Genomic DNA, 26,962 nt, shown 5'->3' with positions numbered 1-26,962 from the left:
TGGGTTCTGCACATCCCCATATTTGCGAATTAGCACCTGGTGAATTTATTCTTGAAATAGTTGCATGTTTAGCTGTGACAGGTGTAGCAGTTCAATTTTGCAGAACACACAATTATTGCGTCGCTATACGACCACGATGTGACTCGGACCGCAATTATGTGATTCGATGTCACATGCCTTATTCATTGGTATTTTATGTAATAGTGTTTTGCGTTTTTTTATAGTGCCACAAGGTGTTTTATGTCTAGATCCTAAAATTCCTGTATAATTTACTGACTCATCTGATCCAGCACATCAATGTTATCTCTTTAATTTCGCAAATTCTTATCCGCTAACAGTATTTATTAAGTGCAGCTGGTGTTCTTGTGCAATCTTGCAGAAAACTAAATCGTAGCAGCCCATATGACCCCGACGGGACTCGAACCCGCAATCTTCTGATTCGAAGTCAGACGCCTTATCCATTAGGCCACGGAGTCTTAAGTACATCTTCATCCTGTGCCATCTAATTTTTTTACGAATTCCTATTTACCTGGATAATTGAATAAGTCGTTGGGTTCTGCACATCCCCATATTTGCGAATTTGCACCTGCTAAATTTATTCTTGAAATAGTTGCATGTTTGGCTGTGACAGGTGTAGCAGTTCAATTTTGCAGAACACACAATTATTGCATCACCATATGACCACAATGTCACTCGGACCGCAATTATGTGATTCGATGTCACATGCCTTATTCGTTGGTATTTTATGTAATAGTATTTTGCGTTTTTTTTTATAGTGCCACAAGGTGTTTTATATGTCTAGATCCTAAAATTCCTGTATAATTTACTGACTCATCTGATCCAGCACATCAATGTTATCTCTTTAATTTCGCAAATTCTTATCCGCTAACAGTATTTATTAAGTGCAGCTGGTGTTCTTGTGCAATCTTGCAGAAAACTAAATCGTAGCAGCCAATACGACCCCGACAGGGACTCGAACCCGCAATCTTCTGATTCGAAGTCAGACGCCTTATCCATTAGGCCACGGAGTCTTAAGTACATCTTCGTCCTGTGCCATCTAATTTTTTTTACGAATTCCTATTTACCTGAATAATTGAATATGTCGTTGAGTTCTGCACATCCCCATATTTGCGAATTAGCACCTGGTGAATTTATTCTTGAAATAGTTGCATGTTTAGCTGTGACAGGTGTAGCAGTTCAATTTTGCAGAACACACAATTATTGCGTCGCTATACGACCACGATGTGACTCGGACCGCAATTATGTGATTCGATGTCACATGCCTTATTCATTGGTATTTTATGTAATAGTGTTTTGCGTTTTTTTATAGTGCCACAAGGTGTTTTATGTCTAGATCCTAAAATTCCTGTCTAATTGACTGACTCATCTGATCCAGCACATCAATGCTATCTCTTTAATTTCGCAAATTCTTATCCGCTAACAGTATTCACGACGTATTTTTTATTGAGTGCAGCTGGTGTTCTTGTGCAATCTTGCAGAAAACTAAATCGTAGCAGCCCATACGACCCCGACGGGACTCGAACCCGCAATCTTCTGATTCGAAGTCAGACGCCTTATCCATTAGGCCACGGAGTCTTAAGTACATCTTCATCCTGTGCCATCTAATTTTTTTACGAATTCCTATTTACCTGGATAATTGAATAAGTCGTTGGGTTCTGCACATCCCCATATTTGCGAATTTTCACCTGCTAAATTTATTCTTGAAATAGTTGCATGTTTAGCTGTGACAGGTGTAGCAGTTCAATTTTGCAGAACACACAATTATTGCGTCGCTATACGACCACGATGTGACTCGGACCGCAATTATGTGATTCGATGTCACATGCCTTATTCATTGGTATTTTATGTAATAGTGTTTTGCGTATTTTTTATAGTGCCACAAGGTGTTTTATGTCTAGATCCTAAAATTCCTGTCTAATTGACTGACTCATCTGATCCAGCACATCAATGTTATCTCTTTAATTTCGCAAATTCTTATCCGCTAACAGTATTTACGACGTATTTTTTTATTGAGTGCAGCTGGTGTTCTTGTGCAATCTTGCAGAAAACTAAATCGTAGCAGCCAATACGACCCCGACGGGACTCGAACCCGCAATCTTCTGATTCGAAGTCAGACGCCTTATCCATTAGGCCACGGAGTCTTAAGTACATCTTCATCTTGTGCCATCTAATTTTTTTACGAATTCCTATTTACCTGGATAATTGAATAAGTCGTTGGGTTCTGCACATCCCCATATTTGCGAATTAGCACCTGGTGAATTTATTCCTGAAATAGTTGCATGTTTAGCTGTGACAGGTGTAGCAGTTCAATTTTGCAGAACACACAATTATTGCGTCGCTATACGACCACGATGTGACTCGGACCGCAATTATGTGATTCGATGTCACATGCCTTATTCATTGGTATTTTATGTAATAGTGTTTTGCGTTTTTTTATAGTGCCACAAGGTGTTTTATGTCTAGATCCTAAAATTCCTGTATAATTTACTGACTCATCTGATCCAGCACATCAATGTTATCTCTTTAATTTCGCAAATTCTTATCCGCTAACAGTATTTATTAAGTGCAGCTGGTGTTCTTGTGCAATCTTGCAGAAAACTAAATCGTAGCAGCCCATATGACCCCGACGGGACTCGAACCCGCAATCTTCTGATTCGAAGTCAGACGCCTTATCCATTAGGCCACGGAGTCTTAAGTACATCTTCATCCTGTGCCATCTAATTTTTTTACGAATTCCTATTTACCTGGATAATTGAATAAGTCGTTGGGTTCTGCACATCCCCATATTTGCGAATTTGCACCTGCTAAATTTATTCTTGAAATAGTTGCATGTTTGGCTGTGACAGGTGTAGCAGTTCAATTTTGCAGAACACACAATTATTGCATCACCATATGACCACAATGTCACTCGGACCGCAATTATGTGATTCGATGTCACATGCCTTATTCGTTGGTATTTTATGTAATAGTATTTTGCGTTTTTTTTTATAGTGCCACAAGGTGTTTTATATGTCTAGATCCTAAAATTCCTGTATAATTTACTGACTCATCTGATCCAGCACATCAATGTTATCTCTTTAATTTCGCAAATTCTTATCCGCTAACAGTATTTATTAAGTGCAGCTGGTGTTCTTGTGCAATCTTGCAGAAAACTAAATCGTAGCAGCCAATACGACCCCGACAGGGACTCGAACCCGCAATCTTCTGATTCGAAGTCAGACGCCTTATCCATTAGGCCACGGAGTCTTAAGTACATCTTCGTCCTGTGCCATCTAATTTTTTTTACGAATTCCTATTTACCTGAATAATTGAATATGTCGTTGAGTTCTGCACATCCCCATATTTGCGAATTAGCACCTGGTGAATTTATTCTTGAAATAGTTGCATGTTTAGCTGTGACAGGTGTAGCAGTTCAATTTTGCAGAACACACAATTATTGCGTCGCTATACGACCACGATGTGACTCGGACCGCAATTATGTGATTCGATGTCACATGCCTTATTCATTGGTATTTTATGTAATAGTGTTTTGCGTTTTTTTATAGTGCCACAAGGTGTTTTATGTCTAGATCCTAAAATTCCTGTCTAATTGACTGACTCATCTGATCCAGCACATCAATGCTATCTCTTTAATTTCGCAAATTCTTATCCGCTAACAGTATTCACGACGTATTTTTTATTGAGTGCAGCTGGTGTTCTTGTGCAATCTTGCAGAAAACTAAATCGTAGCAGCCCATACGACCCCGACGGGACTCGAACCCGCAATCTTCTGATTCGAAGTCAGACGCCTTATCCATTAGGCCACGGAGTCTTAAGTACATCTTCATCCTGTGCCATCTAATTTTTTTACGAATTCCTATTTACCTGGATAATTGAATAAGTCGTTGGGTTCTGCACATCCCCATATTTGCGAATTTTCACCTGCTAAATTTATTCTTGAAATAGTTGCATGTTTAGCTGTGACAGGTGTAGCAGTTCAATTTTGCAGAACACACAATTATTGCGTCGCTATACGACCACGATGTGACTCGGACCGCAATTATGTGATTCGATGTCACATGCCTTATTCATTGGTATTTTATGTAATAGTGTTTTGCGTATTTTTTATAGTGCCACAAGGTGTTTTATGTCTAGATCCTAAAATTCCTGTCTAATTGACTGACTCATCTGATCCAGCACATCAATGTTATCTCTTTAATTTCGCAAATTCTTATCCGCTAACAGTATTTACGACGTATTTTTTTATTGAGTGCAGCTGGTGTTCTTGTGCAATCTTGCAGAAAACTAAATCGTAGCAGCCAATACGACCCCGACGGGACTCGAACCCGCAATCTTCTGATTCGAAGTCAGACGCCTTATCCATTAGGCCACGGAGTCTTAAGTACATCTTCATCTTGTGCCATCTAATTTTTTTACGAATTCCTATTTACCTGGATAATTGAATAAGTCGTTGGGTTCTGCACATCCCCATATTTGCGAATTAGCACCTGGTGAATTTATTCTTGAAATAGTTGCATGTTTAGCTGTGACAGGTGTAGCAGTTCAATTTTGCAGAACACACAATTATTGCGTCGCTATACGACCACGATGTGACTCGGACCGCAATTATGTGATTCGATGTCACATGCCTTATTCATTGGTATTTTATGTAATAGTGTTTTGCGTTTTTTTATAGTGCCACAAGGTGTTTTATGTCTAGATCCTAAAATTCCTGTATAATTTACTGACTCATCTGATCCAGCACATCAATGTTATCTCTTTAATTTCGCAAATTCTTATCCGCTAACAGTATTTATTAAGTGCAGCTGGTGTTCTTGTGCAATCTTGCAGAAAACTAAATCGTAGCAGCCCATATGACCCCGACGGGACTCGAACCCGCAATCTTCTGATTCGAAGTCAGACGCCTTATCCATTAGGCCACGGAGTCTTAAGTACATCTTCATCCTGTGCCATCTAATTTTTTTACGAATTCCTATTTACCTGGATAATTGAATAAGTCGTTGGGTTCTGCACATCCCCATATTTGCGAATTTGCACCTGCTAAATTTATTCTTGAAATAGTTGCATGTTTGGCTGTGACAGGTGTAGCAGTTCAATTTTGCAGAACACACAATTATTGCATCACCATATGACCACAATGTCACTCGGACCGCAATTATGTGATTCGATGTCACATGCCTTATTCGTTGGTATTTTATGTAATAGTATTTTGCGTTTTTGTTTATAGTGCCACAAGGTGTTTTATATGTCTAGATCCTAAAATTCCTGTATAATTTACTGACTCATCTGATCCAGCACATCAATGTTATCTCTTTAATTTCGCAAATTCTTATCCGCTAACAGTATTTATTAAGTGCAGCTGGTGTTCTTGTGCAATCTTGCAGAAAACTAAATCGTAGCAGCCAATACGACCCCGACAGGGACTCGAACCCGCAATCTTCTGATTCGAAGTCAGACGCCTTATCCATTAGACCACGGAGTCTTAAGTACATCTTCGTCCTGTGCCATCTAATTTTTTTTACGAATTCCTATTTACCTGAATAATTGAATATGTCGTTGAGTTCTGCACATCCCCATATTTGCGAATTAGCACCTGGTGAATTTATTCTTGAAATAGTTGCATGTTTAGCTGTGACAGGTGTAGCAGTTCAATTTTGCAGAACACACAATTATTGCGTCGCTATACGACCACGATGTGACTCGGACCGCAATTATGTGATTCGATGTCACATGCCTTATTCATTGGTATTTTATGTAATAGTGTTTTCGTATTTTTTATAGTGCCACAAGGTGTTTTATGTCTAGATCCTAAAATTCCTGTCTAATTGACTGACTCATCTGATCCAGCACATCAATGTTATCTCTTTAATTTCGCAAATTCTTATCCGCTAACAGTATTTACGACGTATTTTTTTATTGAGTGCAGCTGGTGTTCTTGTGCAATCTTGCAGAAAACTAAATCGTAGCAGCCAATACGACCCCGACGGGACTCGAACCCGCAATCTTCTGATTCGAAGTCAGACGCCTTATCCATTAGGCCACGGAGTCTTAAGTACATCTTCATCTTGTGCCATCTAATTTTTTTACGAATTCCTATTTACCTGGATAATTGAATAAGTCGTTGGGTTCTGCACATCCCCATATTTGCGAATTAGCACCTGGTGAATTTATTCTTGAAATAGTTGCATGTTTAGCTGTGACAGGTGTAGCAGTTCAATTTTGCAGAACACACAATTATTGCGTCGCTATACGACCACGATGTGACTCGGACCGCAATTATGTGATTCGATGTCACATGCCTTATTCATTGGTATTTTATGTAATAGTGTTTTGCGTTTTTTTATAGTGCCACAAGGTGTTTTATGTCTAGATCCTAAAATTCCTGTATAATTTACTGACTCATCTGATCCAGCACATCAATGTTATCTCTTTAATTTCGCAAATTCTTATCCGCTAACAGTATTTATTAAGTGCAGCTGGTGTTCTTGTGCAATCTTGCAGAAAACTAAATCGTAGCAGCCCATATGACCCCGACGGGACTCGAACCCGCAATCTTCTGATTCGAAGTCAGACGCCTTATCCATTAGGCCACGGAGTCTTAAGTACATCTTCATCCTGTGCCATCTAATTTTTTTACGAATTCCTATTTACCTGGATAATTGAATAAGTCGTTGGGTTCTGCACATCCCCATATTTGCGAATTTGCACCTGCTAAATTTATTCTTGAAATAGTTGCATGTTTGGCTGTGACAGGTGTAGCAGTTCAATTTTGCAGAACACACAATTATTGCATCACCATATGACCACAATGTCACTCGGACCGCAATTATGTGATTCGATGTCACATGCCTTATTCGTTGGTATTTTATGTAATAGTATTTTGCGTTTTTTTTTATAGTGCCACAAGGTGTTTTATATGTCTAGATCCTAAAATTCCTGTATAATTTACTGACTCATCTGATCCAGCACATCAATGTTATCTCTTTAATTTCGCAAATTCTTATCCGCTAACAGTATTTATTAAGTGCAGCTGGTGTTCTTGTGCAATCTTGCAGAAAACTAAATCGTAGCAGCCAATACGACCCCGACAGGGACTCGAACCCGCAATCTTCTGATTCGAAGTCAGACGCCTTATCCATTAGGCCACGGAGTCTTAAGTACATCTTCGTCCTGTGCCATCTAATTTTTTTTACGAATTCCTATTTACCTGAATAATTGAATATGTCGTTGAGTTCTGCACATCCCCATATTTGCGAATTAGCACCTGGTGAATTTATTCTTGAAATAGTTGCATGTTTAGCTGTGACAGGTGTAGCAGTTCAATTTTGCAGAACACACAATTATTGCGTCGCTATACGACCACGATGTGACTCGGACCGCAATTATGTGATTCGATGTCACATGCCTTATTCATTGGTATTTTATGTAATAGTGTTTTGCGTTTTTTTATAGTGCCACAAGGTGTTTTATGTCTAGATCCTAAAATTCCTGTCTAATTGACTGACTCATCTGATCCAGCACATCAATGCTATCTCTTTAATTTCGCAAATTCTTATCCGCTAACAGTATTCACGACGTATTTTTTTATTGAGTGCAGCTGGTGTTCTTGTGCAATCTTGCAGAAAACTAAATCGTAGCAGCCCATACGACCCCGACGGGACTCGAACCCGCAATCTTCTGATTCGAAGTCAGACGCCTTATCCATTAGGCCACGGAGTCTTAAGTACATCTTCATCCTGTGCCATCTAATTTTTTTACGAATTCCTATTTACCTGGATAATTGAATAAGTCGTTGGGTTCTGCACATCCCCATATTTGCGAATTTGCACCTGCTAAATTTATTCTTGAAATAGTTGCATGTTTGGCTGTGACAGGTGTAGCAGTTCAATTTTGCAGAACACACAATTATTGCATCGCCATATGACCACAATGTCACTCGGACCGCAATTATGTGATTCGATGTCACATGCCTTATTCATTGGTATTTTATGTAATAGTGCTTTGCGTTTTTTTGTAGTGCCACAAGGTGTTTTATGTCTAGATCCTAAAATTCCTGTCTAATTGACTGACTCATCTGATCCAGCACATCAATGTTATCTCTTTAATTTCGCAAATTCTTATCCGCTAACAGTATTTACGACGTTTTTTTTATTGAGTGCAGCTGGTGTTCTTGTGCAATCTTGCAGAAAACTAAATCGTAGCAGCCAATACGACCCCGACGGGACTCGAACCCGCAATCTTCTGATTCGAAGTCAGACGCCTTATCCATTAGGCCACGGAGTCTTAAGTACATCTTCATCCTGTGCCATCTAATTGTTTTTACGAATTCCTATTTACCTGAATAATTGAATATGTCGTTGAGTTCTGCACATCCCCATATTTGCGAATTAGCACCTGGTGAATTTATTCTTGAAATAGTTGCATGTTTAGCTGTGACAGGTGTAGCAGTTCAATTTTGCAGAACACACAATTATTGCGTCGCTATACGACCACGATGTGACTCGGACCGCAATTATGTGATTCGATGTCACATGCCTTATTCATTGGTATTTTATGTAATAGTGTTTTGCGTATTTTTTATAGTGCCACAAGGTGTTTTATGTCTAGATCCTAAAATTCCTGTCTAATTGACTGACTCATCTGATCCAGCACATCAATGTTATCTCTTTAATTTCGCAAATTCTTATCCGCTAACAGTATTTACGACGTATTTTTTTATTGAGTGCAGCTGGTGTTCTTGTGCAATCTTGCAGAAAACTAAATCGTAGCAGCCAATACGACCCCGACGGGACTCGAACCCGCAATCTTCTGATTCGAAGTCAGACGCCTTATCCATTAGGCCACGGAGTCTTAAGTACATCTTCATCTTGTGCCATCTAATTTTTTTACGAATTCCTATTTACCTGGATAATTGAATAAGTCGTTGGGTTCTGCACATCCCCATATTTGCGAATTAGCACCTGGTGAATTTATTCTTGAAATAGTTGCATGTTTAGCTGTGACAGGTGTAGCAGTTCAATTTTGCAGAACACACAATTATTGCGTCGCTATACGACCACGATGTGACTCGGACCGCAATTATGTGATTCGATGTCACATGCCTTATTCATTGGTATTTTATGTAATAGTGTTTTGCGTTTTTTTATAGTGCCACAAGGTGTTTTATGTCTAGATCCTAAAATTCCTGTATAATTTACTGACTCATCTGATCCAGCACATCAATGTTATCTCTTTAATTTCGCAAATTCTTATCCGCTAACAGTATTTATTAAGTGCAGCTGGTGTTCTTGTGCAATCTTGCAGAAAACTAAATCGTAGCAGCCCATATGACCCCGACGGGACTCGAACCCGCAATCTTCTGATTCGAAGTCAGACGCCTTATCCATTAGGCCACGGAGTCTTAAGTACATCTTCATCCTGTGCCATCTAATTTTTTTACGAATTCCTATTTACCTGGATAATTGAATAAGTCGTTGGGTTCTGCACATCCCCATATTTGCGAATTTGCACCTGCTAAATTTATTCTTGAAATAGTTGCATGTTTGGCTGTGACAGGTGTAGCAGTTCAATTTTGCAGAACACACAATTATTGCGTCGCTATACGACCACGATGTGACTCGGACCGCAATTATGTGATTCGATGTCACATGCCTTATTCATTGGTATTTTATGTAATAGTGTTTTGCGTTTTTTTATAGTGCCACAAGGTGTTTTATGTCTAGATCCTAAAATTCCTGTATAATTTACTGCTCATCTGATCCAGCACATCAATGTTATCTCTTTAATTTCGCAAATTCTTATCCGCTAACAGTATTTATTAAGTGCAGCTGGTGTTCTTGTGCAATCTTGCAGAAAACTAAATCGTAGCAGCCCATATGACCCCGACGGGACTCGAACCCGCAATCTTCTGATTCGAAGTCAGATGCCTTATCCATTAGGCCACGGAGTCTTAAGTACATCTTCATCCTGTGCCATCTAATTTTTTTACGAATTCCTATTTACCTGGATAATTGAATAAGTCGTTGGGTTCTGCACATCCCCATATTTGCGAATTTGCACCTGCTAAATTTATTCTTGAAATAGTTGCATGTTTGGCTGTGACAGGTGTAGCAGTTCAATTTTGCAGAACACACAATTATTGCATCACCATATGACCACAATGTCACTCGGACCGCAATTATGTGATTCGATGTCACATGCCTTATTCGTTGGTATTTTATGTAATAGTATTTTGCGTTTTTTTTTATAGTGCCACAAGGTGTTTTATATGTCTAGATCCTAAAATTCCTGTATAATTTACTGACTCATCTGATCCAGCACATCAATGTTATCTCTTTAATTTCGCAAATTCTTATCCGCTAACAGTATTTATTAAGTGCAGCTGGTGTTCTTGTGCAATCTTGCAGAAAACTAAATCGTAGCAGCCAATACGACCCCGACAGGGACTCGAACCCGCAATCTTCTGATTCGAAGTCAGACGCCTTATCCATTAGGCCACGGAGTCTTAAGTACATCTTCGTCCTGTGCCATCTAATTTTTTTTACGAATTCCTATTTACCTGAATAATTGAATATGTCGTTGAGTTCTGCACATCCCCATATTTGCGAATTAGCACCTGGTAAATTTATTCTTGAAATAGTTGCATGTTTAGCTGTGACAGGTGTAGCAGTTCAATTTTGCAGAACACACAATTATTGCGTCGCTATACGACCACGATGTGACTCGGACCGCAATTATGTGATTCGATGTCACATGCCTTATTCATTGGTATTTTATGTAATAGTGTTTTGCGTTTTTTTATAGTGCCACAAGGTGTTTTATGTCTAGATCCTAAAATTCCTGTCTAATTGACTGACTCATCTGATCCAGCACATCAATGCTATCTCTTTAATTTCGCAAATTCTTATCCGCTAACAGTATTCACGACGTATTTTTTTTATTGAGTGCAGCTGGTGTTCTTGTGCAATCTTGCAGAAAACTAAATCGTAGCAGCCCATACGACCCCGACGGGACTCGAACCCGCAATCTTCTGATTCGAAGTCAGACGCCTTATCCATTAGGCCACGGAGTCTTAAGTACATCTTCATCCTGTGCCATCTAATTTTTTTTACGAATTCCTATTTACCTGAATAATTGAATATGTCGCTGAGTTCTGCACATCCCCATATTTGCGAATTAGCACCTGGTGAATTTATTCTTGAAATAGTTGCATGTTTAGCTGTGACAGGTGTAGCAGTTCAATTTTGCAGAACACACAATTATTGCGTCGCTATACGACCACGATGTGACTCGGACCGCAATTATGTGATTCGATGTCACATGCCTTATTCATTGGTATTTTATGTAATAGTGTTTTGCGTATTTTTTATAGTGCCACAAGGTGTTTTATGTCTAGATCCTAAAATTCCTGTCTAATTGACTGACTCATCTGATCCAGCACATCAATGTTATCTCTTTAATTTCGCAAATTCTTATCCGCTAACAGTATTTACGACGTATTTTTTTATTGAGTGCAGCTGGTGTTCTTGTGCAATCTTGCTGAAAACTAAATCGTAGCAGCCAATACGACCCCGACGGGACTCGAACCCGCAATCTTCTGATTCGAAGTCAGACGCCTTATCCATTAGGCCACGGAGTCTTAAGTACATCTTCATCTTGTGCCATCTAATTTTTTTACGAATTCCTATTTACCTGGATAATTGAATAAGTCGTTGGGTTCTGCACATCCCCATATTTGCGAATTAGCACCTGGTGAATTTATTCTTGAAATAGTTGCATGTTTAGCTGTGACAGGTGTAGCAGTTCAATTTTGCAGAACACACAATTATTGCGTCGCTATACGACCACGATGTGACTCGGACCGCAATTATGTGATTCGATGTCACATGCCTTATTCATTGGTATTTTATGTAATAGTGTTTTGCGTTTTTTTATAGTGCCACAAGGTGTTTTATGTCTAGATCCTAAAATTCCTGTATAATTTACTGACTCATCTGATCCAGCACATCAATGTTATCTCTTTAATTTCGCAAATTCTTATCCGCTAACAGTATTTATTAAGTGCAGCTGGTGTTCTTGTGCAATCTTGCAGAAAACTAAATCGTAGCAGCCCATATGACCCCGACGGGACTCGAACCCGCAATCTTCTGATTCGAAGTCAGACGCCTTATCCATTAGGCCACGGAGTCTTAAGTACATCTTCATCCTGTGCCATCTAATTTTTTTACGAATTCCTATTTACCTGGATAATTGAATAAGTCGTTGGGTTCTGCACATCCCCATATTTGCGAATTTGCACCTGCTAAATTTATTCTTGAAATAGTTGCATGTTTGGCTGTGACAGGTGTAGCAGTTCAATTTTGCAGAACACACAATTATTGCATCGCCATATGACCACAATGTCACTCGGACCGCAATTATGTGATTCGATGTCACATGCCTTATTCGTTGGTATTTTATGTAATAGTGCTTTGCGTTTTTTTATAGTGCCACAAGGTGTTTTATGTCTAGATCCTAAAATTCCTGTATAATTGACTGACTCATCTGATCCAGCACATCAATGTTATCTCTTTAATTTCGCAAATTCTTATCCGCTAACAGTATTTACGACGTATTTTTTTATTGAGTGCAGCTGGTGTTCTTGTGCAATCTTGCAGAAAACTAAATCGTAGCAGCCAATACGACCCCGACGGGACTCGAACCCGCAATCTTCTGATTCGAAGTCAGACGCCTTATCCATTAGGCCACGGAGTCTTAAGTACATCTTCGTCCTGTGCCATCTAATTTTTTTTACGAATTCCTATTTACCTGAATAATTGAATATGTCGTTGAGTTCTGCACATCCCCATATTTGCGAATTAGCACCTGGTGAATTTATTCTTGAAATAGTTGCATGTTTAGCTGTGACAGGTGTAGCAGTTCAATTTTGCAGAACACACAATTATTGCGTCGCTATACGACCACGATGTGACTCGGACCGCAATTATGTGATTCGATGTCACATGCCTTATTTATTGGTATTTTATGTAATAGTGTTTTGCGTTTTTTTATAGTGCCACAAGGTGTTTTATGTCTAGATCCTAAAATTCCTGTCTAATTGACTGACTCATCTGATCCAGCACATCAATGTTATCTCTTTAATTTCGCAAATTCTTATCCGCTAACAGTATTCACGACGTATTTTTTTATTGAGTGCAGCTGGTGTTCTTGTGCAATCTTGCAGAAAACTAAATCGTAGCAGCCCATACGACCCCGACGGGACTCGAACCCGCAATCTTCTGATTCGAAGTCAGACGCCTCATCCATTAGGCCACGGAGTCTTAAGTACATCTTCATCCTGTGCCATCTAATTTTTTTTACGAATTCCTATTTACTTTAGTACCTGAATAATTGAATATGTCGTTGAGTTCTGCACATCCCCATATTTGCGAATTAGCACCTGGTGAATTTATTCTTGAAATAGTTGCATGTTTAGCTGTGACAGGTGTAGCAGTTCAATTTTGCAGAACACACAATTATTGCGTCGCTATACGACCACGATGTGACTCGGACCGCAATTATGTGATTCGATGTCACATGCCTTATTCATTGGTATTTTATGTAATAGTGTTTTGCGTTTTTTTATAGTGCCACAAGGTGTTTTATGTCTAGATCCTAAAATTCCTGTATAATTGACTGACTCATCTGATCCAGCACATCAATGTTATCTCTTTAATTTCGCAAATTCTTATCCGCTAACAGTATTTACGACGTATTTTTTTATTGAGTGCAGCTGGTGTTCTTGTGCAATCTTGCAGAAAACTAAATCGTAGCAGCCAATACGACCCCGACGGGACTCGAACCCGCAATCTTCTGATTCGAAGTCAGACGCCTTATCCATTAGGCCACGGAGTCTTAAGTACATCTTCATCCTGTGCCATCTAATTGTTTTTACGAATTCCTATTTACCTGAATAATTGAATATGTCGTTGAGTTCTGCACATCCCCATATTTGCGAATTAGCACCTGGTGAATTTATTCTTGAAATAGTTGCATGTTTAGCTGTGACAGGTGTAGCAGTTAAATTTTGCAGAACACACAATTATTGCGTCGCTATACGACCACGATGTGACTCGGACCGCAATTATGTGATTCGATGTCACATGCCTTATTCATTGGTATTTTATGTAATAGTGTTTTGCGTATTTTTTATAGTGCCACAAGGTGTTTTATGTCTAGATCCTAAAATTCCTGTCTAATTGACTGACTCATCTGATCCAGCACATCAATGTTATCTCTTTAATTTCGCAAATTCTTATCCGCTAACAGTATTTACGACGTATTTTTTTATTGAGTGCAGCTGGTGTTCTTGTGCAATCTTGCAGAAAACTAAATCGTAGCAGCCAATACGACCCCGACGGGACTCGAACCCGCAATCTTCTGATTCGAAGTCAGACGCCTTATCCATTAGGCCACGGAGTCTTAAGTACATCTTCATCTTGTGCCATCTAATTTTTTTACGAATTCCTATTTACCTGGATAATTGAATAAGTCGTTGGGTTCTGCACATCCCCATATTTGCGAATTAGCACCTGGTGAATTTATTCTTGAAATAGTTGCATGTTTAGCTGTGACAGGTGTAGCAGTTCAATTTTGCAGAACACACAATTATTGCGTCGCTATACGACCACGATGTGACTCGGACCGCAATTATGTGATTCGATGTCACATGCCTTATTCATTGGTATTTTATGTAATAGTGTTTTGCGTTTTTTTATAGTGCCACAAGGTGTTTTATGTCTAGATCCTAAAATTCCTGTATAATTTACTGACTCATCTGATCCAGCACATCAATGTTATCTCTTTAATTTCGCAAATTCTTATCCGCTAACAGTATTTATTAAGTGCAGCTGGTGTTCTTGTGCAATCTTGCAGAAAACTAAATCGTAGCAGCCCATATGACCCCGACGGGACTCGAACCCGCAATCTTCTGATTCGAAGTCAGACGCCTTATCCATTAGGCCACGGAGTCTTAAGTACATCTTCATCCTGTGCCATCTAATTTTTTTACGAATTCCTATTTACCTGGATAATTGAATAAGTCGTTGGGTTCTGCACATCCCCATATTTGCGAATTTGCACCTGCTAAATTTATTCTTGAAATAGTTGCATGTTTGGCTGTGACAGGTGTAGCAGTTCAATTTTGCAGAACACACAATTATTGCATCACCATATGACCACAATGTCACTCGGACCGCAATTATGTGATTCGATGTCACATGCCTTATTCGTTGGTATTTTATGTAATAGTATTTTGCGTTTTTTTTTTATAGTGCCACAAGGTGTTTTATATGTCTAGATCCTAAAATTCCTGTATAATTTACTGACTCATCTGATCCAGCACATCAATGTTATCTCTTTAATTTCGCAAATTCTTATCCGCTAACAGTATTTATTAAGTGCAGCTGGTGTTCTTGTGCAATCTTGCAGAAAACTAAATCGTAGCAGCCAATACGACCCCGACAGGGACTCGAACCCGCAATCTTCTGATTCGAAGTCAGACGCCTTATCCATTAGGCCACGGAGTCTTAAGTACATCTTCGTCCTGTGCCATCTAATTTTTTTTACGAATTCCTATTTACCTGAATAATTGAATATGTCGTTGAGTTCTGCACATCCCCATATTTGCGAATTAGCACCTGGTGAATTTATTCTTGAAATAGTTGCATGTTTAGCTGTGACAGGTGTAGCAGTTCAATTTTGCAGAACACACAATTATTGCGTCGCTATACGACCACGATGTGACTCGGACCGCAATTATGTGATTCGATGTCACATGCCTTATTCATTGGTATTTTATGTAATAGTGTTTTGCGTATTTTTTATAGTGCCACAAGGTGTTTTATGTCTAGATCCTAAAATTCCTGTCTAATTGACTGACTCATCTGATCCAGCACATCAATGTTATCTCTTTAATTTCGCAAATTCTTATCCGCTAACAGTATTTACGACGTATTTTTTTATTGAGTGCAGCTGGTGTTCTTGTGCAATCTTGCAGAAAACTAAATCGTAGCAGCCAATACGACCCCGACGGGACTCGAACCCGCAATCTTCTGATTCGAAGTCAGACGCCTTATCCATTAGGCCACGGAGTCTTAAGTACATCTTCATCTTGTGCCATCTAATTTTTTTACGAATTCCTATTTACCTGGATAATTGAATAAGTCGTTGGGTTCTGCACATCCCCATATTTGCGAATTAGCACCTGGTGAATTTATTCTTGAAATAGTTGCATGTTTAGCTGTGACAGGTGTAGCAGTTCAATTTTGCAGAACACACAATTATTGCGTCGCTATACGACCACGATGTGACTCGGACCGCAATTATGTGATTCGATGTCACATGCCTTATTCATTGGTATTTTATGTAATAGTGTTTTGCGTTTTTTTATAGTGCCACAAGGTGTTTTATGTCTAGATCCTAAAATTCCTGTATAATTTACTGACTCATCTGATCCAGCACATCAATGTTATCTCTTTAATTTCGCAAATTCTTATCCGCTAACAGTATTTATTAAGTGCAGCTGGTGTTCTTGTGCAATCTTGCAGAAAACTAAATCGTAGCAGCCCATATGACCCCGACGGGACTCGAACCCGCAATCTTCTGATTCGAAGTCAGACGCCTTATCCATTAGGCCACGGAGTCTTAAGTACATCTTCATCCTGTGCCATCTAATTTTTTTACGAATTCCTATTTACCTGGATAATTGAATAAGTCGTTGGGTTCTGCACATCCCCATATTTGCGAATTTGCACCTGCTAAATTTATTCTTGAAATAGTTGCATGTTTGGCTGTGACAGGTGTAGCAGTTCAATTTTGCAGAACACACAATTATTGCATCACCATATGACCACAATGTCACTCGGACCGCAATTATGTGATTCGATGTCACATGCCTTATTCGTTGGTATTTTATGTAATAGTATTTTGCGTTTTTTTTTATAGTGCCACAAGGTGTTTTATATGTCTAGATCCTAAAATTCCTGTATAATTTACTGACTCATCTGATCCAGCACATCAATGTTATCTCTTTAATTTCGCAAATTCTTATCCGCTAACAGTATTTATTAAGTGCAGCTGGTGTTCTTGTGCAATCTTGCAGAAAACTAAATCGTAGCAGCCAATACGACCCCGACAGGGACTCGAACCCGCAATCTTCTGATTCGAAGTCAGACGCCTTATCCATTAGGCCACGGAGTCTTAAGTACATCTTCGTCCTGTGCCATCTATTTTTTTTTACGAATTCCTATTTACCTGAATAATTGAATATGTCGTTGAGTTCTGCACATCCCCATATTTGCGAATTAGCACCTGGTGAATTTATTCTTGAAATAGTTGCATGTTTAGCTGTGACAGGTGTAGCAGTTCAATTTTGCAGAACACACAATTATTGCGTCGCTATACGACCACGATGTGACTCGGACCGCAATTATGTGATTCGATGTCACATGCCTTATTCATTGGTATTTTATGTAATAGTGTTTTGCGTTTTTTTATAGTGCCACAAGGTGTTTTATGTCTAGATCCTAAAATTCCTGTCTAATTGACTGACTCATCTGATCCAGCACATCAATGTTATCTCTTTAATTTCGCAAATTCTTATCCGCTAACAGTATTTACGACGTATTTTTTTATTGAGTGCAGCTGGTGTTCTTGTGCAATCTTGCAGAAAACTAAATCGTAGCAGCCAATACGACCCCGACGGGACTCGAACCCGCAATCTTCTGATTCGAAGTCAGACGCCTTATCCATTAGGCCACGGAGTCTTAAGTACATCTTCATCTTGTGCCATCTAATTTTTTTACGAATTCCTATTTACCTGGATAATTGAATAGTCGTTGGGTTCTGCACATCCCCATATTTGCGAATTAGCACCTGGTGAATTTATTCTTGAAATAGTTGCATGTTTAGCTGTGACAGGTGTAGCAGTTCAATTTTGCAGAACACACAATTATTGCGTCGCTATACGACCACGATGTGACTCGGACCGCAATTATGTGATTCGATGTCACATGCCTTATTCGTTGGTATTTTATGTAATAGTGCTTTGCGTTTTTTTATAGTGCCACAAGGTGTTTTATGTCTAGATCCTAAAATTCCTGTATAATTGACTGACTCATCTGATCCAGCACATCAATGTTATCTCTTTAATTTCGCAAATTCTTATCCGCTAACAGTATTTACGACGTATTTTTTTATTGAGTGCAGCTGGTGTTCTTGTGCAATCTTGCAGAAAACTAAATCGTAGCAGCCAATACGACCCCGACGGGACTCGAACCCGCAATCTTCTGATTCGAAGTCAGACGCCTTATCCATTAGGCCACGGAGTCTTAAGTACATCTTCATCCTGTGCCATCTAATTGTTTTTACGAATTCCTATTTACCTGAATAATTGAATATGTCGTTGAGTTCTGCACATCCCCATATTTGCGAATTAGCACCTGGTGAATTTATTCTTGAAATAGTTGCATGTTTAGCTGTGACAGGTGTAGCAGTTCAATTTTGCAGAACACACAATTATTGCGTCGCTATACGACCACGATGTGACTCGGACCGCAATTATGTGATTCGATGTCACATGCCTTATTCATTGGTATTTTATGTAATAGTGTTTTGCGTATTTTTTATAGTGCCACAAGGTGTTTTATGTCTAGATCCTAAAATTCCTGTCTAATTGACTGACTCATCTGATCCAGCACATCAATGTTATCTCTTTAATTTCGCAAATTCTTATCCGCTAACAGTATTTACGACGTATTTTTTTATTGAGTGCAGCTGGTGTTCTTGTGCAATCTTGCAGAAAACTAAATCGTAGCAGCCAATACGACCCCGACGGGACTCGAACCCGCAATCTTCTGATTCGAAGTCAGACGCCTTATCCATTAGGCCACGGAGTCTTAAGTACATCTTCATCTTGTGCCATCTAATTTTTTTACGAATTCCTATTTACCTGGATAATTGAATAAGTCGTTGGGTTCTGCACATCCCCATATTTGCGAATTAGCACCTGGTGAATTTATTCTTGAAATAGTTGCATGTTTAGCTGTGACAGGTGTAGCAGTTCAATTTTGCAGAACACACAATTATTGCGTCGCTATACGACCACGATGTGACTCGGACCGCAATTATGTGATTCGATGTCACATGCCTTATTCATTGGTATTTTATGTAATAGTGTTTTGCGTTTTTTTATAGTGCCACAAGGTGTTTTATGTCTAGATCCTAAAATTCCTGTATAATTTACTGACTCATCTGATCCAGCACATCAATGTTATCTCTTTAATTTCGCAAATTCTTATCCGCTAACAGTATTTATTAAGTGCAGCTGGTGTTCTTGTGCAATCTTGCAGAAAACTAAATCGTAGCAGCCCATATGACCCCGACGGGACTCGAACCCGCAATCTTCTGATTCGAAGTCAGACGCCTTATCCATTAGGCCACGGAGTCTTAAGTACATCTTCATCCTGTGCCATCTAATTTTTTTACGAATTCCTATTTACCTGGATAATTGAATAAGTCGTTGGGTTCTGCACATCCCCATATTTGCGAATTTGCACCTGCTAAATTTATTCTTGAAATAGTTGCATGTTTGGCTGTGACAGGTGTAGCAGTTCAATTTTGCAGAACACACAATTATTGCATCACCATATGACCACAATGTCACTCGGACCGCAATTATGTGATTCGATGTCACATGCCTTATTCGTTGGTATTTTATGTAATAGTATTTTGCGTTTTTTTTTATAGTGCCACAAGGTGTTTTATATGTCTAGATCCTAAAATTCCTGTATAATTTACTGACTCATCTGATCCAGCACATCAATGTTATCTCTTTAATTTCGCAAATTCTTATCCGCTAACAGTATTTATTAAGTGCAGCTGGTGTTCTTGTGCAATCTTGCAGAAAACTAAATCGTAGCAGCCAATACGACCCCGACAGGGACTCGAACCCGCAATCTTCTGATTCGAAGTCAAACGCCTTATCCATTAGGCCACGGAGTCTTAAGTACATCTTCGTCCTGTGCCATCTAATTTTTTTTACGAATTCCTATTTACCTGAATAATTGAATATGTCGTTGAGTTCTGCACATCCCCATATTTGCGAATTAGCACCTGGTGAATTTATTCTTGAAATAGTTGCATGTTTAGCTGTGACAGGTGTAGCAGTTCAATTTTGCAGAACACACAATTATTGCGTCGCTATACGACCACGATGTCACTCGGACCGCAATTATGTGATTCGATGTCACATGCCTTATTCTTTGGTATTTTATGTAATAGTATTTTGCGTGTTTTTTTTTATAGTGCCACAAGGTGTTTTATATGTCTAGATCCTAAAATTCGTGTATAATTTACTGACTCATCTGATCCAGCACATCAATGTTACCCCTTTAATTTCGCAAATTCTTATCCGCTAACAGTATTTATTAAGTGCAGCTGGTGTTCTTGTGCAATCTTGCAGAAAACTAAATCGTAGCAGCCCATACGACCCCGACGGGACTCGAACCCGCAATCTTCTGATTCGAAGTCAGACGCCTTATCCATTAGGCCACGGAGTCTTAAGTACATCTTCATCCTGTGCCATCTAATTTTATTACGAATTCCTATTGACCTGGATAATTGAATAAGTCGTTGGGTTCTGCACATCCCCATATTTGCGAATTTGCACCTGCTAAATTTATTCTTGAAATAGTTGCATGTTTGGCTGTGACAGGTGTAGCAGTTCAATTTTGCAGAACACACAATTATTGCATCGCCATATGACCACAATGTCACTCGGACCGCAATTATGTGATTCGATGTCACATGCCTTATTCGTTGGTATTTTATGTAATAGTATTTTAGTAGTTTAGCATGGACTATAGGGACGACCATGAGGGCGCTGTTCATACTCGGATGTGATGACGTCATACGAACAGCGCCCTCATGGTCGTCCCTATAGTCCAGCTTTAGCATAAATAATGCATAGATGAGCATAAATAATGTCGTCACAATGGGAATTCGTGCATAAATTAGCATAAATGAGGACCATGGCCGTAAAGGGGTTCATTTGAATGAGGATGACATCACAATGGGATATTGTGAATACATTTGCATACATAAAATTGATGTGAATACGAGGTCGTGTCGAGGTCATCGTGAATACATTTGCATAAATTACCATCATTTTTTTTTAATTATTTTTTTTTAATTGGATTTTTTTTTTATTTTTAATTATTTTTAATTGAACGAGCATGGACGTCACGAAAGATTTTTCAGAATGTATCGTAGAGGGCGCTTACACACACACGCGCGCTAATAAATCCACGGCATTTTGAAAACTAACGAAGTTTATTGCACAAAAGAAGTAAACAAGAATGAAATATTGACATGGAGTATACATTCATGGCGTGGTTGAGTTTTTGTTTTGTTTTTTAACACCACGAAAAAAAAAACATACGATGTGAGTAAGGAAAATAGTTGCATAGCGCGTAAATGTATAGTGTGATTAAATATTTCTTAACACCTCGAAAAATACGTACATACATGTAAATGTGCGGCGTGGTTAAATTCATTTTTCACGTCACGAGAAATACGAGTACATAAACGATTCGATTAAATACACGGAAGAGTGAAAAGTCAATAATTATACAGTAAACAGTGAACAATAAAAATAATTCATTCTATATATACATATGTTGTTCATTGTTTATATTTTTTTCAATTATTTTTTTAATTGGATGTTTTAATTATTTTTTAATTGGACGAGCGTGGACGTCACGAAAGATTTTTCAGAATGTATCGTAGAGGGCGCTCACACACATACGCTAATAAATCCAAGGCATTTTGAAAACTAACGGAGTTTATTGCACACAAGAGGTAAACGAGAATGAAATATTGACATGGAGTATACATTCATGGCGTGGTTGATTTTTTTTTTTTAATGCCACGAAAAAAACATACGATGTGAGTAAGGAAAATAGTTGCATAGCGCGTAAATGTATAGTGTGATTAAATATTTCTTAACACCTCGAAAAATACGTACATACATGTAAATGTGCGGCGTGGTTAAATTCATTTTTCACGTCACGAGAAATACGAGTACATAAACGATTCGATTAAATACACGGAAGAGTGAAAAGTCAATAATTATACAGTAAACAGTGAACAATAAAAATAATTCATTCTATATATACATATGTTGTTCATTGTTTATATTTTCTTACCTCATATTTGCTTTGTTTTGTTTGAGTAAATTATTTTTAACGACACGAAAAAATACGAGTACATAAACGATTCGATTAAAAACAGAGAAAAGAGAAACGTCAATAATAGTAAACAGTGAACAATAAATAATAATTCATTCTATATATACATGTTCATTTTTACATTTCTTACATCCTTTCAATGAGTCAAACAGCCTGTACACTTTTTTTTTCTTATTCCATCCCTCTAATCAGAATCGCTCATCTGTCATAAAAGAAAAAAAGAGAGAGAGAGAATAATATTAAAAACCAATAGTCACCCCGTAAAACTGCGGTCATAAAGCCACTAAAATGCAAAGTATGCAAAATCAGTACAGTTTGGTTTTCAAAAAATGGCGGACTATGCTACTATGAGTTAAAATATATATTTACCTGATCGTTTTACAGATTCGATTAAAAACACAGAAAAGGGAAACGTCAATAATAGTAAACAGTGAACAATAAATAATAATTCATTCTATATATACATGTTCATTTTTACATTTCTTACATCCTTTCAATGAGTCAAGCAGTCTGTACATTTTTTTTTATTCCATCGCTCCAATCAGAATCGCTCATCTGTCGTAGAAGAAAAAAGAGAGAGAGAGAATAATATTAAAAACCAATAGTCACCCCGTAAAACTGCGGTAATAAACCCCGCTAAAATGCAAAGTATGCAAAATCGGTTGATCGACGTACAGTTTGTTTTTTTCAAAAATGGTGGACTACGCTACGATGAGTTAAAATATATAATTACCTGATCGTTTCACAGAATAACTTTTGACATACATAATCATCACACGGAATGAGTTTACGGTGTAACGTAGCGATTTTCGTTTTTCCCTTGGCGAAGAAGATATGTCCTCGCCTTCTTGCCGAAGATTCAAAGGCGGTAGACCAAGTTTGACCTTCTGTGAAAGGTCATCTCATGGATATCTACACAACGAGTCATACACGACGTATTGGCTACACATTGCTTGAAATCAAAGTATTTGATGATTGTAGATCCACGTACGAGAAATCTCTTAAATTCTGTGACATGACTACCGTACGAGTCAAAATAGTCTTCGTGGTAAGGTATTTCAGACAGAAAGTGGCCCAATGCGTTCCACCCGCGAATATCAACGGTGTTTGATACGAGCGATGTGTATTATTCCGAAGCACTGTCCGTGAATGCCAGTTTGAACTCAATCACAAGATTAAGTGTGAGCGCATAGGATTATTTATAAATCGTTCGTCATAAGTGTTCCTAATGTGAAATAGACCTCCCACGTAGATGATAAACAACAGATGTTGGTGTATTTGTATATTTATGTTATCTAAAACATGAACACTCGCAAACAGCCTGAGGGATAGGGTTTCAAGTTGAAAGCATTACCCCTATACCTGCGTGTATGGGATAATGATAACAGGACTGGAAACACGGGGTCAACTTGATTCGGTCAACGTGAATCAGTATGGTTCTTGTCCATCACCAATTCACTTTTCTGAAAAGGCACACCCCCACAGAGTGTAATGGCATTCCACAGCTACCATCCAAGTGCTACAATTGATTTACTCATTACAGTAGCGTTAATTTGGATTAGCGTTAATTTGGATTAGCGCTTCCTTCTCATCACTTTTCTCATCACAGTACCGTCTTGCGTAGTTATATAGTGTCTTCACATACGCGCTAAAGATTCCTGACCTGACACCATTCAGTTACTCTGATCGTTTTTGTATCATTTTTGAAGGTTTATTTTACAACGACTGGAAAACCGACTGAAAATCAAGACTATTCAGTTCATTCTCTTCACTAATGAAATGGCAGTACTCAGCAAACTATCATTCGTCGTTTTTTTAAACATGATTTCGAATATCCACAATTTCGAAATTCTAGAAGAGGCAAGAACGAACGTTACATTTGAATGGTCAAATGACAAGGGGCAGACCCCGCTTGAATGCGCAACAGAATGTATTAAATACAACCATATTCAATATTTCGCTTTTTTAGTGTTGACCCATTTAAACGACAGAACCAGTCTCGAAACACTGAAAGCCATAGCGGATGCTTCAAAAAACGAATTTCTCTTCCAATGGCTCGAAACCAAATTAAATGAAGCACTATGATTCTTCACAAATTACGATGACATCCTTCACAACCTGGCAAAAGAAATCACTCAACTAACCTCACCGCCAGATTCGAATTTCCACGATCAACGATCAACGACGAAAAAAATTAACCATTGAGGTAACAGGCTTCGCTACAGAGAAACAATGGAAGTTACTAGCTCGCCAAATTGAATACTTTGAAACGGGACATCTAGCCGATCATCATCAAGACATCGACTCAGAGACTGTACGCCTCAGCAAAACAACCGATTGATGAATTCGTGGACTCAAATTCTAACAAGAACAATCCTGACATAATACTTAAACTACGCTCCTTGCAAGAACATGTGGACATGAACACGACATTTCTACCCACAAGATGAAGGACATAATTTTAGTATATCTGTTAATTACTTTACGATTGGAAACTGTCGATAGAACACATTTTTATGAATGAATTGGTTTTCCGATTTGAAAATCATTGAGTAGATATTCATGCATTAATTAATTAATAATGATCAGTCCATTGAATTTGTGTCTCACCCAAAAAAAAAATCAGAACAGCATTACTAGACATCTCCATATTATCCAAATTTCGAAATTATACATATTTTAATATTAAATTTACTATTTTTTTTACCATCAAACTACTGAATCACTGTACATATAATATACTATACGTATACCATTGACAAATTCAGACTCCGCTTATAAATTATACTCGATTATGTTTTTACCAATCATTACCCCGCCCATCATTCATGATTCGATTGACCACGTTCTGAATAATTCGTACACACAGATAAACGGATTTTTGCGATATACATGTACTTCTTGTTTTCACTCCAAAACTTACTGCTTATTTGATCCCTCAATCAAAAGCTGTTTTACTTGGGATTGACCAAGAGTGTATTTCCACGTTAAACTGATGTGACGACATGTCGGTCATCAACGATTTCATAAAGGGTGACTGTCGAAAAGTGGGACACCAATAATTTAAAATAATTAGTTATACTGGAGAGAATGGATGACATTGTTTAATATTATAGAGATGTTGCGTAGTTCGTTCTTTGACGGTAAGCACGTACGCATACCATACACGTTGTATGCTAATTCATGTTAAATAAAATGCGCTAAGTTTTGATTATTCCCAAGATGTACAGAGAGCACTCGCTTATCCATTAGACAGATTCCACTATGCAATTACATGTATAATATCCTGACCGCATTGTTTACACTCTCGTAAATCGAATGTTTGACGTGACTGGGGCACCGGTGGACGAGGAATGCGTGTGTGCACATTACATTTCGTCAACACTTTCATTCATAATAGTATCACTTGCAATATGGCGTAATATCAATCGACGATCCTCAAAATACTGTATGTATGTATGCACGTTGTAGTTCGAATGATTAGATATTTCTTTTATTTTGCCATTTTTGTCGATTCTTTCATTATGAACAGTGTTGACTTGCTCTCGAAATAAATACTTTTACACCGATGTTACCGTTTGTAATGTTTATAAGTGTATACGTGAAAGATATTCGCCTTTGAAATAATAATTGAAGACACAACTATATAGTCTTCAAATCAGCTGGGTGTTATTATTGAAGTAACGCACGACGCGTGATATTGTTGTAATGGGGTCTGATCGCGTTCCATAACTCCTGAATAATGCCATGAATCAAATTGTCCTAACAACATGGTAAACACGGGTCAGCAATAAGTAGCTATTTTATCGGTGAGGAAAGATCTGCTTCTTGATTGCGATTATGATTATGTCTAATATAATGTATAATAATCTATTACTCTACGTACACAACTTGAAGTGGGCTTTTCAATTCAACTCACTGCGGCCGTACACAACATGGCTAGTTCCCCCTTCGAAAGAGTGTGTGCGTGTGTTGCAACGCTATCTGTGACCACTGAGCTTTTCAAATATTTACAAAGCACGATGTGATAACTGAGGTGGTAAACTGACCATGATGTCAATATCCAACCATCTAATTTGCACAATAACAATTAAAATTGAAACCGTATTCATGCGTGGGATCTTGGTTGGAAATACAACGAAGTAACAAAAAACCAGCAAAGTGTAACAATAATAAAATCACAAACAAGTGAATGTAAAGCAAAAAAAAAAAAAAAAAAAAAAAATATATTTGGTGTTTGGTTTAGGCATTTGGCATTTTAGGATTTTTTTTTTATTATCGTGCCCTGAATCAGATGTGGACGAATGTTCCTAGCTCAATGATTGTTTTGTCATTTTAACTTTTTAGTATACCTGTTAGGTGTTCATCATCTGTCATAAAGTTGATTTTATTGTATTTAATATTTTAATCATGATTTTTTTTTTGTTTCTTATTGTATAGATTACAAATGAGAAGATATTTTTTTTCGTTCTCAATTTTCTAGTTGTCACAAACTGAGCAACTATAAGATTATATACAATAAAGTAACAAAAATAAGCAATGTGTAACAATAATAAAATCACAAACATTTGAATGTAAAGAAAAACAAAATTATTTTGTGGTTGGTTTAGGCATCTGGTATTTTAGTTTTTTTCTTGTCGTAACCTGAAACAGAT

At 38.0% G+C, this 26,962-nt stretch overlaps 37 non-coding genes across 37 annotated transcripts; all 37 read right to left on the bottom strand.

The window, feature by feature from the left end:
• Positions 1–403: 403 nt before the first annotated feature.
• TRNAR-UCG (transfer RNA arginine (anticodon UCG)) lies at positions 404–476 on the bottom strand. Its single transcript has one exon. It is a non-coding gene; the product is annotated as a tRNA-Arg (tRNA).
• Positions 477–957: 481 nt separating this feature from the next.
• TRNAR-UCG (transfer RNA arginine (anticodon UCG)) lies at positions 958–1,031 on the bottom strand. Its single transcript has one exon. It is a non-coding gene; the product is annotated as a tRNA-Arg (tRNA).
• Positions 1,032–1,523: 492 nt separating this feature from the next.
• On the bottom strand, positions 1,524–1,596 carry TRNAR-UCG (transfer RNA arginine (anticodon UCG)). Its single transcript has one exon. It is a non-coding gene; the product is annotated as a tRNA-Arg (tRNA).
• A 493-nt stretch (positions 1,597–2,089) lies between these two features.
• On the bottom strand, positions 2,090–2,162 carry TRNAR-UCG (transfer RNA arginine (anticodon UCG)). Its single transcript has one exon. It is a non-coding gene; the product is annotated as a tRNA-Arg (tRNA).
• A 477-nt stretch (positions 2,163–2,639) lies between these two features.
• On the bottom strand, positions 2,640–2,712 carry TRNAR-UCG (transfer RNA arginine (anticodon UCG)). Its single transcript has one exon. It is a non-coding gene; the product is annotated as a tRNA-Arg (tRNA).
• Positions 2,713–3,193: 481 nt separating this feature from the next.
• On the bottom strand, positions 3,194–3,267 carry TRNAR-UCG (transfer RNA arginine (anticodon UCG)). Its single transcript has one exon. It is a non-coding gene; the product is annotated as a tRNA-Arg (tRNA).
• A 492-nt stretch (positions 3,268–3,759) lies between these two features.
• TRNAR-UCG (transfer RNA arginine (anticodon UCG)) lies at positions 3,760–3,832 on the bottom strand. The gene has a single exon. It is a non-coding gene; the product is annotated as a tRNA-Arg (tRNA).
• A 493-nt stretch (positions 3,833–4,325) lies between these two features.
• On the bottom strand, positions 4,326–4,398 carry TRNAR-UCG (transfer RNA arginine (anticodon UCG)). The gene has a single exon. It is a non-coding gene; the product is annotated as a tRNA-Arg (tRNA).
• A 477-nt stretch (positions 4,399–4,875) lies between these two features.
• Positions 4,876–4,948, bottom strand: TRNAR-UCG (transfer RNA arginine (anticodon UCG)). Its single transcript has one exon. It is a non-coding gene; the product is annotated as a tRNA-Arg (tRNA).
• Positions 4,949–5,429: 481 nt separating this feature from the next.
• On the bottom strand, positions 5,430–5,503 carry TRNAR-UCG (transfer RNA arginine (anticodon UCG)). Its single transcript has one exon. It is a non-coding gene; the product is annotated as a tRNA-Arg (tRNA).
• A 493-nt stretch (positions 5,504–5,996) lies between these two features.
• On the bottom strand, positions 5,997–6,069 carry TRNAR-UCG (transfer RNA arginine (anticodon UCG)). Its single transcript has one exon. It is a non-coding gene; the product is annotated as a tRNA-Arg (tRNA).
• A 477-nt stretch (positions 6,070–6,546) lies between these two features.
• Positions 6,547–6,619, bottom strand: TRNAR-UCG (transfer RNA arginine (anticodon UCG)). The gene has a single exon. It is a non-coding gene; the product is annotated as a tRNA-Arg (tRNA).
• Positions 6,620–7,100: 481 nt separating this feature from the next.
• Positions 7,101–7,174, bottom strand: TRNAR-UCG (transfer RNA arginine (anticodon UCG)). Its single transcript has one exon. It is a non-coding gene; the product is annotated as a tRNA-Arg (tRNA).
• Positions 7,175–7,667: 493 nt separating this feature from the next.
• Positions 7,668–7,740, bottom strand: TRNAR-UCG (transfer RNA arginine (anticodon UCG)). The gene has a single exon. It is a non-coding gene; the product is annotated as a tRNA-Arg (tRNA).
• Positions 7,741–8,231: 491 nt separating this feature from the next.
• On the bottom strand, positions 8,232–8,304 carry TRNAR-UCG (transfer RNA arginine (anticodon UCG)). Its single transcript has one exon. It is a non-coding gene; the product is annotated as a tRNA-Arg (tRNA).
• A 494-nt stretch (positions 8,305–8,798) lies between these two features.
• TRNAR-UCG (transfer RNA arginine (anticodon UCG)) lies at positions 8,799–8,871 on the bottom strand. Its single transcript has one exon. It is a non-coding gene; the product is annotated as a tRNA-Arg (tRNA).
• Positions 8,872–9,348: 477 nt separating this feature from the next.
• TRNAR-UCG (transfer RNA arginine (anticodon UCG)) lies at positions 9,349–9,421 on the bottom strand. Its single transcript has one exon. It is a non-coding gene; the product is annotated as a tRNA-Arg (tRNA).
• Positions 9,422–9,897: 476 nt separating this feature from the next.
• On the bottom strand, positions 9,898–9,970 carry TRNAR-UCG (transfer RNA arginine (anticodon UCG)). The gene has a single exon. It is a non-coding gene; the product is annotated as a tRNA-Arg (tRNA).
• A 481-nt stretch (positions 9,971–10,451) lies between these two features.
• On the bottom strand, positions 10,452–10,525 carry TRNAR-UCG (transfer RNA arginine (anticodon UCG)). Its single transcript has one exon. It is a non-coding gene; the product is annotated as a tRNA-Arg (tRNA).
• Positions 10,526–11,019: 494 nt separating this feature from the next.
• Positions 11,020–11,092, bottom strand: TRNAR-UCG (transfer RNA arginine (anticodon UCG)). Its single transcript has one exon. It is a non-coding gene; the product is annotated as a tRNA-Arg (tRNA).
• A 494-nt stretch (positions 11,093–11,586) lies between these two features.
• Positions 11,587–11,659, bottom strand: TRNAR-UCG (transfer RNA arginine (anticodon UCG)). The gene has a single exon. It is a non-coding gene; the product is annotated as a tRNA-Arg (tRNA).
• Positions 11,660–12,136: 477 nt separating this feature from the next.
• On the bottom strand, positions 12,137–12,209 carry TRNAR-UCG (transfer RNA arginine (anticodon UCG)). Its single transcript has one exon. It is a non-coding gene; the product is annotated as a tRNA-Arg (tRNA).
• Positions 12,210–12,701: 492 nt separating this feature from the next.
• TRNAR-UCG (transfer RNA arginine (anticodon UCG)) lies at positions 12,702–12,774 on the bottom strand. The gene has a single exon. It is a non-coding gene; the product is annotated as a tRNA-Arg (tRNA).
• Positions 12,775–13,267: 493 nt separating this feature from the next.
• TRNAR-UCG (transfer RNA arginine (anticodon UCG)) lies at positions 13,268–13,340 on the bottom strand. The gene has a single exon. It is a non-coding gene; the product is annotated as a tRNA-Arg (tRNA).
• Positions 13,341–13,841: 501 nt separating this feature from the next.
• TRNAR-UCG (transfer RNA arginine (anticodon UCG)) lies at positions 13,842–13,914 on the bottom strand. The gene has a single exon. It is a non-coding gene; the product is annotated as a tRNA-Arg (tRNA).
• Positions 13,915–14,408: 494 nt separating this feature from the next.
• TRNAR-UCG (transfer RNA arginine (anticodon UCG)) lies at positions 14,409–14,481 on the bottom strand. Its single transcript has one exon. It is a non-coding gene; the product is annotated as a tRNA-Arg (tRNA).
• A 477-nt stretch (positions 14,482–14,958) lies between these two features.
• Positions 14,959–15,031, bottom strand: TRNAR-UCG (transfer RNA arginine (anticodon UCG)). Its single transcript has one exon. It is a non-coding gene; the product is annotated as a tRNA-Arg (tRNA).
• A 482-nt stretch (positions 15,032–15,513) lies between these two features.
• TRNAR-UCG (transfer RNA arginine (anticodon UCG)) lies at positions 15,514–15,587 on the bottom strand. Its single transcript has one exon. It is a non-coding gene; the product is annotated as a tRNA-Arg (tRNA).
• A 494-nt stretch (positions 15,588–16,081) lies between these two features.
• TRNAR-UCG (transfer RNA arginine (anticodon UCG)) lies at positions 16,082–16,154 on the bottom strand. The gene has a single exon. It is a non-coding gene; the product is annotated as a tRNA-Arg (tRNA).
• A 477-nt stretch (positions 16,155–16,631) lies between these two features.
• On the bottom strand, positions 16,632–16,704 carry TRNAR-UCG (transfer RNA arginine (anticodon UCG)). Its single transcript has one exon. It is a non-coding gene; the product is annotated as a tRNA-Arg (tRNA).
• A 481-nt stretch (positions 16,705–17,185) lies between these two features.
• TRNAR-UCG (transfer RNA arginine (anticodon UCG)) lies at positions 17,186–17,259 on the bottom strand. Its single transcript has one exon. It is a non-coding gene; the product is annotated as a tRNA-Arg (tRNA).
• A 493-nt stretch (positions 17,260–17,752) lies between these two features.
• Positions 17,753–17,825, bottom strand: TRNAR-UCG (transfer RNA arginine (anticodon UCG)). Its single transcript has one exon. It is a non-coding gene; the product is annotated as a tRNA-Arg (tRNA).
• Positions 17,826–18,316: 491 nt separating this feature from the next.
• On the bottom strand, positions 18,317–18,389 carry TRNAR-UCG (transfer RNA arginine (anticodon UCG)). Its single transcript has one exon. It is a non-coding gene; the product is annotated as a tRNA-Arg (tRNA).
• A 494-nt stretch (positions 18,390–18,883) lies between these two features.
• On the bottom strand, positions 18,884–18,956 carry TRNAR-UCG (transfer RNA arginine (anticodon UCG)). Its single transcript has one exon. It is a non-coding gene; the product is annotated as a tRNA-Arg (tRNA).
• Positions 18,957–19,433: 477 nt separating this feature from the next.
• On the bottom strand, positions 19,434–19,506 carry TRNAR-UCG (transfer RNA arginine (anticodon UCG)). Its single transcript has one exon. It is a non-coding gene; the product is annotated as a tRNA-Arg (tRNA).
• A 481-nt stretch (positions 19,507–19,987) lies between these two features.
• TRNAR-UCG (transfer RNA arginine (anticodon UCG)) lies at positions 19,988–20,061 on the bottom strand. Its single transcript has one exon. It is a non-coding gene; the product is annotated as a tRNA-Arg (tRNA).
• Positions 20,062–20,545: 484 nt separating this feature from the next.
• Positions 20,546–20,618, bottom strand: TRNAR-UCG (transfer RNA arginine (anticodon UCG)). Its single transcript has one exon. It is a non-coding gene; the product is annotated as a tRNA-Arg (tRNA).
• Positions 20,619–26,962: the final 6,344 nt, after the last annotated feature.

The sequence above is a fragment of the Saccoglossus kowalevskii genome, chromosome 2, assembly GCF_978046115.1.
Source record: "Saccoglossus kowalevskii chromosome 2, keSacKowa6.1, whole genome shotgun sequence".
NCBI lineage: Eukaryota > Metazoa > Hemichordata > Enteropneusta > Harrimaniidae > Saccoglossus > Saccoglossus kowalevskii.
This window is presented reverse-complemented; position numbering and strand designations above follow the sequence as displayed.